The following is a 10,364-nucleotide window of genomic DNA, read 5'->3' as shown; positions in this document are numbered from 1 at the left end:
GTCCCTGAGCACCTCGTCCACACGGCTCTGAAACCCCTCCCGGGATGAGGACTGCCCCCTCCCTGGGCAGCACCTTCCCACCCTGACAGCCCTTTCCGGGAAGGAATTTCCCTGATATCCCATGTAACCCTCCCCTGGCACAACTCGAGGCCATTTGCTCCCATCCCATCGCTTGTCCCTTGGGAGAAGAGAACGACCCCCCGCTCTGCACCCCCCTTTCAGGGAGCTGTGGGGAGCGATAAGGTCTCCCTGAGCCTCCTCCTCTCCAGGCTGAGCCCCCCCAGCCGCTCCCCATGGGAATTGTGCTCCAGCCCCTTCCCAGCGCGGTTGCCCTAAGGCCGCGAGTTGCCGTGGGACTACAGAAACGTGGTGCCAGCCCCCGCCTTGCCCTGCTCTGCGCCGGGGTTGAGCGAGGCGTAGTTGGTTTGTGGCGCGGTGCGTGCCGCGGTGCGTGCGGCTGTGACGAGCGACCTGTCCCAGCGCTGCGGTGACGGAGTCTCCCCTTCCCAGGAACCCCCCGTAACTCTACAGGTGAAAATGACCATTTTACACACCGAAGCAGATGGTGAAACGGCCCCAGCTGGCCTCAACCCCCCCGGCTCACCGCCTGCAGTTTTGGTGTATTCCTTGTGAAATTGCTACAGCTCCAGGGCTTCACCGTCGGCCGAGGGAGGGAGCAATGGGAAGTCACCGGGGAGAGACAGGAGTGCCTGGGAAGAAAATCCCGGCCCTGGCTGGGCTGGTGCCTCGCTGGCAGAGCGAGCAGCGTGGCGGCTGTGCCGTCTGACAGCGGGTGAACACCGTCCGTCCCCACGGCCAGGCGAGAAGCGCTGGGAGGCACAAACCGCACGCCCGGGCCGCAGGCCTGGTTCCCCGCGTTTTGGGGAAACGCTGGGCTCAGCAACGGTTTGATCTGAGCGCGTGTCCTTTTAAGGGCTCTGCTTAGGTCACTAGCGCTTTACCCGTCGCCATTTAGTGATCCAACGTGTAAAGAACGTTATTTCTGAGGGGAACTTTCTGTCAAACAAACTCCATTTTAGTAAGGAATGATTAAAAAAAAAAGTCTGTTCTTCTGGGAAGCTGCCAATGTTTTTAGGGCAATGTTCCTTGCCTTTTGTTTGCGCGTAGGAGGCTCCATTACAGCCCTTTCCTGAGCCGTCTCCCCTCTCTCACACACGTGGCTCCTGCTGCTTCCTGCTCCTTCCCGTCTCTTCTCCCGGCCTGCAGTTCTGCCTCCCTGCCCTCCCTCTCCCGCACTGCAGCCGCTTCCCTGGGCTGCGTTCACCCCGGCTTCTTCCCTTGAGTCTCTGCAGCGGAGCCTTCTCCGACCTCCTCGTGCAGCCGGCTCCCCCGCTCCCGCTCCGTGCCCCACTTCCAGCCGCTCTTCGCTAGCTGGGACCCGCTGCTCTAGGGTGCTCAGGACACTCGGTTCACGCTGCCAGCTAACCACCAACTCCGCCAGGAAACACGCACCGGGATTGTCAAGCTGAAGACGCAGGACGACAGAGGCATCTCCAGCTCTCGGGGGTTCCGGGGCTCCCTGTCCCCGGCTTCACGTGGGATCTGTTTTGTGCAGTGTCCTGGGAAACAACAAGCCCCACCAGTTCAATCCTGGTTTTTCATGCTGTAGCAACACCGAACCCCGTGGGGTAACCACTGTGGCTGTAACAGGCCGTTCCTACAGCAAATGACCCCAAAGGCAAAGAGTAGCCCCAAAACCGGGGCACACCTCGTTCCTCCATGCTGCTGGAGATCACACACCCAGATCCCCCGTCCTGCGCCGCGTGGGACACGGGGTTTACACGCAGTTTGCCAGGCAGCGGGGGGCTGTAGTTCTCACCCAAGACGTCCGTCACCTCTCCCGAGGAAGGAGGAGGCCTGCAGTGCTCGCTCTGTGACTGCTTCCGAGTCCACGGAGCAGCACGCGCTGAACAAAGTGCAATAAACGCAAGTCTTCCCAGTCAAAGCCTGTCCAACACCAGCCCACTTCCAAAAACGTTCACTGGAAGCCCTAATCACTGCCCTGCCGCTGGCACGACCATCCCAAGGCATTCCAAAGCCAGGTTCCGTTCAGCACCCCCATTGGTGGCCATGTGGGAAAAAGAAAGACCAACCTCTCTCGGTTGTGTTTGTCAAGATGGGATTTTGAAATCCCTGTGCTGTTTCTGCTGAGCCAATACCCGTTTCCATGGAGATCGCAGCGTACAAAACGTTGACACATTTCAGAGCGAGCTACTTAAACATCTGCTTCCCTGAAACCACCAGCTAGACGTGAAAATAAAACTGGCACCCACGTTTGGTGGAACTGGTTTGCAAGAGGAATCAAAGCAAGCCTCCCCAGACGACAGCCCAGCCCAGAGCTTTTCCAGCCGCACACCCAGACACGGCTCGCCGAATCCTTCTCTCAAACCACGTTACAAACAACTTTCCACCTACACGGCGACGCACCGCAGGCGCAGCCTCTCGAGAGCCGCAGCTATTGGGACCAACAAACCTTTCCGTATCCTTTCACCCCCTTTCCAGCTACCCTTCGAGGAGCTGCGGGCCTCCTCACCATCCTGCACGGCTCAGCGGGCAGGCTGTCACCGCTGACGGCTGCAAGGGGTAAGGACCAGCTCCTCCTGCTCACTGAGTCCCGTGAAACAGCACACGTACAACAGCGCGGAGCAGACCGCCTCCTCGGCGCCCCTTCCGTGGCCAGGCACGCTGCCCCTCCAGGAGTCCTGATGGCGGAATTCGAATAGAGTTCTTCAAACTGGAAGAAAAACCCCCCAACAACAAAGCATCAGCTGATAGAGGGGCAGAGCAACTTTAATTTGACTGCACCAGGAGACTAAAGCTATGTGTTACTGCAGTTTTTCCAGGATGATTTCTGCCTGGTTCATTCTGTGCCCTACACTTGCTTCTGACGCGGATAAAGAACAACTCCACGTGCATATAACCCTGCAAACACACACCAGCCCGGGTCAGATGGATTCATTGGAAAAGGGCCTTCCTACCGACTTGATTGAAAGGAAGAAGAAAAGGCACAGTTCAAAAGCAACATAAAAAACGGTGTTTACTCTCCTTTGGCCTTCCCCAGCCTCCACCTGGGCAACCTCCAGTGCCTGAAGGGGCTACAAGGAAGCTGGGGGGGAGTTTTCCCAAGGGCAGGGAGTGCCAGGACAAGGGGTAACGGGTTTAAACTGAAAGAGGGAGATGGAGATGGGACATCAGGAAGGAATTCTTCCTGCAGAGGGTGGGGAGGCACTGGCACAGGTTGCCCAGAGAAGCTGTGGATGCCCCATCCCTGGGAGTGTCCAAGGCCAGGCTGGATGAGGCTTGGAGCAACCTGGGCTATGGAAGGTGTCCCTGCCCATGGCAAGGGGGTTGGAACTAGATCTTTAAGGTCCCTTCCAACCCAAACCGTTCTGTGATTCTCTGATTCTAACCTGTATTAACTCGTGAAACACCAGCAGCCAACAGCTTCGCTCTTTCTCAGAGACACCACGAATTCTGGCAAGTGAAGAGCATTTCGTTTTTACAAGGCCAAAGAAAATAGAACATCTGGAGTAAAAAGGAGCTTCACTGATAATCCTCAACTTCTCCCTCTGCCTCCAATTCTTCATCACTCACATCCCCCGGCGTTTCCCCTGCTGGAGGACAGCGCGGCTGAAGACCCCACTCGCCCTCGGCCCAAGCCACAGCTCCTGGCAGGGCAGTTGGCGGCTCCCTCCTTGCGCTCCTCCCATACAGCCAAACCAGAAACCTTGGGATGGAAACTACCACAGCTTGTGGAAAAGGTGAAGCTTGGAAATGGGGGAAAAGGCACTGCAATGGCATTTTAGGAAAACATTAGCAGCACGCGACACGTTTCGGACCCAATTTCAGTGCTACGAACCGTGGCTGCGGAGGTGCGGCACTCCCGCAGGACGGTGCCGGACCTGGTGCGCTGTGCGCGTGCCTGGTCCCTGCTGGCGTGCGGGCCAGATGTGCAGCTCTGCACGGAGAGTTCCCTCTGCCCGCAGAGGGCTTGGGAAACGCGAGGGGAGAGAATAAAGTGGCCGGCTGTGCCGAAGAGGCACTTTTTCAGCGGGAAACACCCTCTCGGTTAGAGCTGGGGTTAAGTACGCTGGGCGGACGCCTGCATCGAGACTCACTTTTCCAGTATCAAAAACGCCACCTTTTAAAACCCAAGGAAAATCCTAATGTTTTCGTGTTTACACTTTCAGAAGCAACTGCTTCCACAGCCGTGTCACTACAGGCTAGCAGTGGGTGGGAGTCTCCAAATCATCCGCGTGCATCACAACGGGGCAGCCCCTAAGACTTCATTCTCCATTCCATTTCCTACACTTCGTTTTTTCAGTCTACTGATCAAAAGCATGCTGAAAGCTGTGATAAAATGGGAGCCGAGCGGTCTGGAGAACAGAAGAGACACAGGACTCTCGGCAGCAGGGAGCTGGGGCTGGTACAAAGGCTTTGATTCACACTCCTCAATGTTCCGCACTTAGCCAGGGTAATTGTGAAGTGTCTAATTGTTCTGGGCTCATTACAGCTTATGGAAAGGAACAGGCTCCTCCAAACAGAGATGTAACTCCCTCCTGTTCTCCACGGAGTGAGGGGCTCCCCAGTTCAGACATCAAGGCTGTGCCTGAAGGACCGAACCACCACATCGTCCCTCCGCAAGGTCATTTTGCTGGGCCTAGTTTACGACGTCCTTTAGCGAGGGCATCCAGCGAACCCACTTCCAGTGAAGAAACACGCATCATCCTTCAAAACAAGAGTGACAAGTATCACCTCCTCGACACACACAAATAGGTGACGTTTTCCACACAGCTCAACCCTTTCCTACTTCCCTCTCGTGCCGTTTCAAGAGCCAAGAACAGCAGCTGCCGCCGCGTGTGCCGGGGCGCAGCAGAGCGAGCACCTACCGATCCCCACGCTGGCCGAGGATGCTCTGACACCGGCCAAGAAGCTTCAGGGGGGTGAATATTGCTGAGAAATGCCGGCAGAAACGCTGTTCCTCTTCCCAGCACTTACTGGGTCTGTGGAAGCTGCGTGGGTTAGACGAAGCCGACAACTCTCACTCGGGGCACTGGGTGTGCAGTTGGAGCTCCTCTTTCCTTAGGGCCAAGGGCAAACCCCAGACTTTGGCATCCAGCAGAATAACGGGGTAATTACAACTATAAAGCACTGTGGCAGAAGGGTTCCTGGAAGAATCACTTTGAACACACTGTGTATTAGCTGCATCCACCTGCCCACAGTGATCCCTACCACTCTTGTAATTCAAGAGTAACACCACCTCTTCAGCACAGTACAGACAGACAGACACCAACTGACACCGAACAACCGCGGGAGGGAGTTCAGGAAAACACCGGATTCCTCAAACACTGAGAGCTGATACCGTATGAAAGACCAACCAAGTCCTTGCAGTTGTTCCATTTCCTAAAAATTTCAATTGCCAGATTACAGGAGAACGCCGCCCCTACACGCTTTGCATAAATAACCAAACTTTAAAACCCCCAGTTGTAACAGGCTGCGCTTTAAAGGCGCCCACAAGGCCACGTAAATGAGTGCTGAGGTGCCAAAAATATCCTGCCGAAGGTTAAACCGAGAAAATACATATTCCTAAGTCATTTCTGATCAGCAAGTGATTGCAGCACTTTGTTTTTATGCCCAGCCCTGAAGAGAAATCTGACGGGAAGAGACATTAGCATACAAATGGGAGATGAACTTTCAAAGCTTATGCAACTGTTACAGCTCAAATTAGGTTGTTAAAAATCAGAGAATGAATCTTTGTTTCAGTTTAAAATACGAGTACTCCCATATACCTCAGAGACACACGTGAAATCTGAAGCTGGTAAAAATTCGGTTTGTTGAGCTGAAAAAGAAACCCAACCAAATTCACTTATTGTTCTGCCGCTGTTATTCTCCTCTCTCCTCACTTCAATGTACCTTTCTCCCTCCCCCCACAAAAGGGATGGAGAGAGGGTTTTCCTCCTCCGATGATGTGATTCAGTTTTCAAACCCAGTTGTGTGACATTCCTGCATAGTGGGAAGCACCTCAGCACAGCCACAAATTCCAAGAACCTCTGTAATGCACAGAAGGAAAACAACTCACAGTAAGCTGAAAACTTTGCTGCCAAGCTGAAGGAGGACCGCAGTTAAGTATGAGAAATGCAGGCACCTGCAACCCACAGCCCAAGAAACAGCTCCCTTTGTTCTCAGTCCCAACCATCCCCATTTGTAGGGTTTTTGCCAAAGCTTTCTCCGTTACATGGACCCACAAAAGCTGGGACTCTCTGACGAACCTGCTTTAGTTTAACCTAGGAAAACCAACCAAACTGCCGGGTAGGGTCCCACCAACAGGCAAAAATGGCTCTACATGGAACCAATTAAAAATAACCCCATTTTTACAATAGCCACAACGAGCACTCTGCTGCAAAGGGCTGGAAGACTGAAGTGACAAGATGAAAGCAGATACTAAGTAATGGCGTATGTATTTTATTAATCGTTACCAGTTTACATTCTCAGATCGACAAAATCAGACAGTGAAGGATCCAAAGCCTGCCGAGCAAAAGGCGTCTTGAGAGCAAGTATCTTGCAACAGAACATTACATGTTTTCAGTGAGTCACAGCATGATCTGCCTGGGAAACCCTCAAGGTTGACAGACTCTACACACATGGTCACACACATGGTCACACACATGGTCACACACTTCAGCTGAACGCTGATGCCTGCAGGAGACCCTCTGCATGAACAATTTCTGAAAACTCGGTTATAAAATGCTGCATTAAATCGAATGCGTGAGCTGCCAGCGGCCAAGCCAACACCAAAAGAGGAAGAAGAGCCCGTCTTTCTCTGTCACCGTGCAGCACATCCGCTAATCGGGACACATAACCACCAAGTGCTCACCTCAAGCTCCCGTGGACTTGCCTGAGCGAATACGCATGGTGTGTACTGGCGGCACGTGGAGAACCCACCTCCACTCCGCAAGCTCCCTCTTTCCCAAACCCTTACAACCGCAGAACTGACATACCTGCACACACCCCAAAGAGGCTGAAAAAAGGGATTTCTTCCACTTCATTATGCCACAAGGAAAGCCCAAATGTTACCTGAATGTACAACATCTCATTACCCTCAAACTGTGTTTCTTGGGGAGCAACCATAAAACCGTTAGCACAAGCTTGCCCAAAACCGTGTGCATTACCAACCCTGGTTACAGATCCCAGACAGTGAACCAACAGAAGGGCCTAACAGCTGTCTAAACATTCTCCCATCTTCCCAAGGCAGAGAAAGGTATGTAATAGGGTGTATAAAAGATTTTCTTCTATACAAATATGTAAAACCACTAGTTTGTTTACACGCTGGAGAACCGCTGGATCGAAAAATGCTATTTTACTTGAAGCAAGGTTTTTGAGGTCCCAAGTTCTTGGCAGATTCTATGTCACTGTTCAACACCAGCCTCTGAAGAATTCTGTATCTGACAACTTTCTGCTTTATCCATGTTACAGCAGATTTCGGCATGCCATAAGTCTCGCTGTCAATTCCAATCCCGAGTCTAGGATAGATACAGAACTTCAAGTAACCTGGGACTCAAGGATGTTAACTTCAAGCTAAACTTTACGTAACCTGGGACCCTTCTTTAAAGAGAAAGGCCAGAATATTGCTGCAACAAACTAAAAAACATGAGACTGGACACTTGATGTCACTGTGGAGAACCAGCAGAGTGTTCTGCACTAGCTGGAGCTTTCTAGCTGACTCCACGACTAAGGAAACTGTATTTCTCTAGTACAGCAGTGGTTTAAATAAAATAGCAAAAAACCCAAACCACAACAATTGGGGCATACATACCTGTTTAGGAGAATGCAGTGGAATTTTCAAGCCAGCCGGAAACAGGATAATGGTATTTATGCAAGAACTTCATGTCAATACAGAAACCATAATACTCTTAATTCGTCAACCTACATCAAGCTCTTCCCATGCAGCCACAATGGGATTGCTAGTACGGCTACACTACAGTTTAACTTCCCAAGCCTGGACTTCAGCACTTGTGGACGTGTACATCTATCCCTAGAGGGTTGCCTCATGACAATCTCCAACGATGCGAGATCAAGCATACGTGAAGGTTCATTTAATTTTGTGCTTGCCTTTGCTTCGGCAGGGGGATGCGGTACCGTATGAATCCTGGTTCCCGTCAGCTGAAGCGTACGCAGCGAGGACAGCAAGCCTAGAGCTGTTCTGGACAGACCGGATCGCAGACGTCTGGGCACGAAGGAGCAAGCATACCTGGGTAGCTGCTTCTCACTGCAGTCAAGTGCATGGTTCTGTTTACCTATCAAAATGTATTGCCTTCAGAAAAGCAAAAGAAACAATCAATACTAGAAACAGGTAGTTTTAGAAATATAAACCCAAACAGGCATTGTTTTGTTTACACAAGATCTCTCAGCCATGTCCACTGCTTTCACTTTGGCAAAATAGACTGATCTGTGCTCAAAGTACCAAGTGGTATTTGCAAAAGGGATACCACAATAGTAAAGAACTTGAAGGAAAACACACCCTCCCCGCCCACCCCTCCGAAATTACCAGTGAATTAAACCCTTTCCCCTTGCAAAAGCAGAGCCCACAAGGCAAGACTTAGAATTTTAGCTTATGAAACAGGATTCTGGGGAATGACCCGGCGCCTGCGCGTTGGTCCTGACACAGAGGAGAGGCACTCCGGCAGTCACGCCTTCTGAATCTCGCTGAGAAGGTTTAGGTGCGAGAGCGGGATGTCAAACCTGAAACAGAACACAGCCCCTAACTGCAGGTATCCGAACCAGCTTACCGAGAGAGCCGGTGCTCACCAGCACACTTAGGCTCTACAACAAACCGGGTTCTAAACCAGCATATAAACACAAAGCTAACGGAGAGGAAGAATTGGGAGGAAATCATAACATGAGAAGAGCAGCCTTTCAGATGAACACGCAGAGTACAACACTGCGAGAACGTGCAGCATCCTGGAACCACGCGTTTCTTCCTTCAGCTTCTCTGTAAAGTGAGGAAAACATGCAGCAAGAATCTCTCAGTCCAACAGCGCCCGAAATCCACTGTCAGGGGAAGAACCCACTGCTGCCAACTCAGCCTCTCCTTTGAGCCGAGGCACACTCAAAGCTCCTAAGCTTCCCGGCGGGCAGGCACCGCACCATTAGCCGTTTCACGTTTTAAAGCCCTTTTCATGGTACACATCATAACGTGGGGAACAGGTTACAGCAGGCGGACCTTTGAACTTTTGCCTTCTCAGCAGTGTCAGTTAGCAATACGATTTTACATATTCCCACCCGACGCGTGGCAAAGCTCACAATCCTGCTGGTCCAACACCCTCCCCCTGACTCGGAACAAGGTAACCGAGGACAGCACGAGACCCCTGCGGAAGACACATTTTAATATTCCGTAACACTGAAAAGTGCCATTCTCATTCCCACAAAGATTAGTTTGAACCCTGAGTCCTGTGCTTTCTTCTCTCTCCTACATGTTTTTTTCGCTTTCGTTATAAAGGCACCAGACCATTCTGGTATTCACAGAAATACCTGCTTGCTTTGAATCTCCCCGAATGATTTCCTCTGGCAGCTAGTTTCACTCTAATTACAGGAGTTGAAAAAGTATTTCCACCTCCTGTTTTCCAAAACCCCCACTTTCTAAGTATCAGCGAGTGCCGTTTCGGGCTTGTACTATGAGACATCCCAAAGTTATCTTGCCATACTAGTTCCTCTTAATGGACTGACAAACAATCTTAATTAAGTTTTAACATGTCCAAGCTAACCTTTTCACAGCTGATCATACACAAAATATTCCAGTACCACAGTTAACTGAGTGTGTCTGGAAATACTTTGGTGCTCTGAAGGAAGAGGGCTGCCTGTTCTGAGTGAGGGCGACACTGTTTCCACTGCCTTTTTATTACCGCTTTTCTTTAGAATCTATGGTAAAATTAGCTTTATTGAGTCTTCTGCTAAAGAATACAAGAGGCCTGTGATACGATTCTAAAAACAAATCCTGGCTTCACAGCAGCCCATGTGGTTCAGCTTAACAAGCTAATAAATATTTTAAGTGACTAGAGAGCTGGGACTTTTATAATACGTTCCAGGTTTAAAAGCTAAGAGGGGAGTCAACAGGTACTAGAAAAGGAAAACACACAATAGCTGTGTGGGTTTCTGCCTACAGAAATTAAATTAGAGAATGTGGATACAAGCTACTTCTGTAAAAACATTCCATTTTCAGCAATACGGTGAGACGTTATCCTCTTGTCTTAACACGTTAACCTGGACACCGAAGGCTTCTGTTTAAAAAGCCTGGTGGATAAAAGTGATCACCAGTGGAAAGAAAAATGAGATATCCCAGTTCAGCA

This window comes from Eurypyga helias, unplaced genomic scaffold, assembly GCF_000690775.1.
Source record: "Eurypyga helias isolate BGI_N326 unplaced genomic scaffold, ASM69077v1 scaffold20902, whole genome shotgun sequence".
Taxonomy (NCBI): Eukaryota; Metazoa; Chordata; class Aves; order Eurypygiformes; family Eurypygidae; genus Eurypyga; species Eurypyga helias.
The sequence above is the reverse complement of the archived record's forward strand: the minus strand, read 5'-3'. Positions refer to the sequence as shown.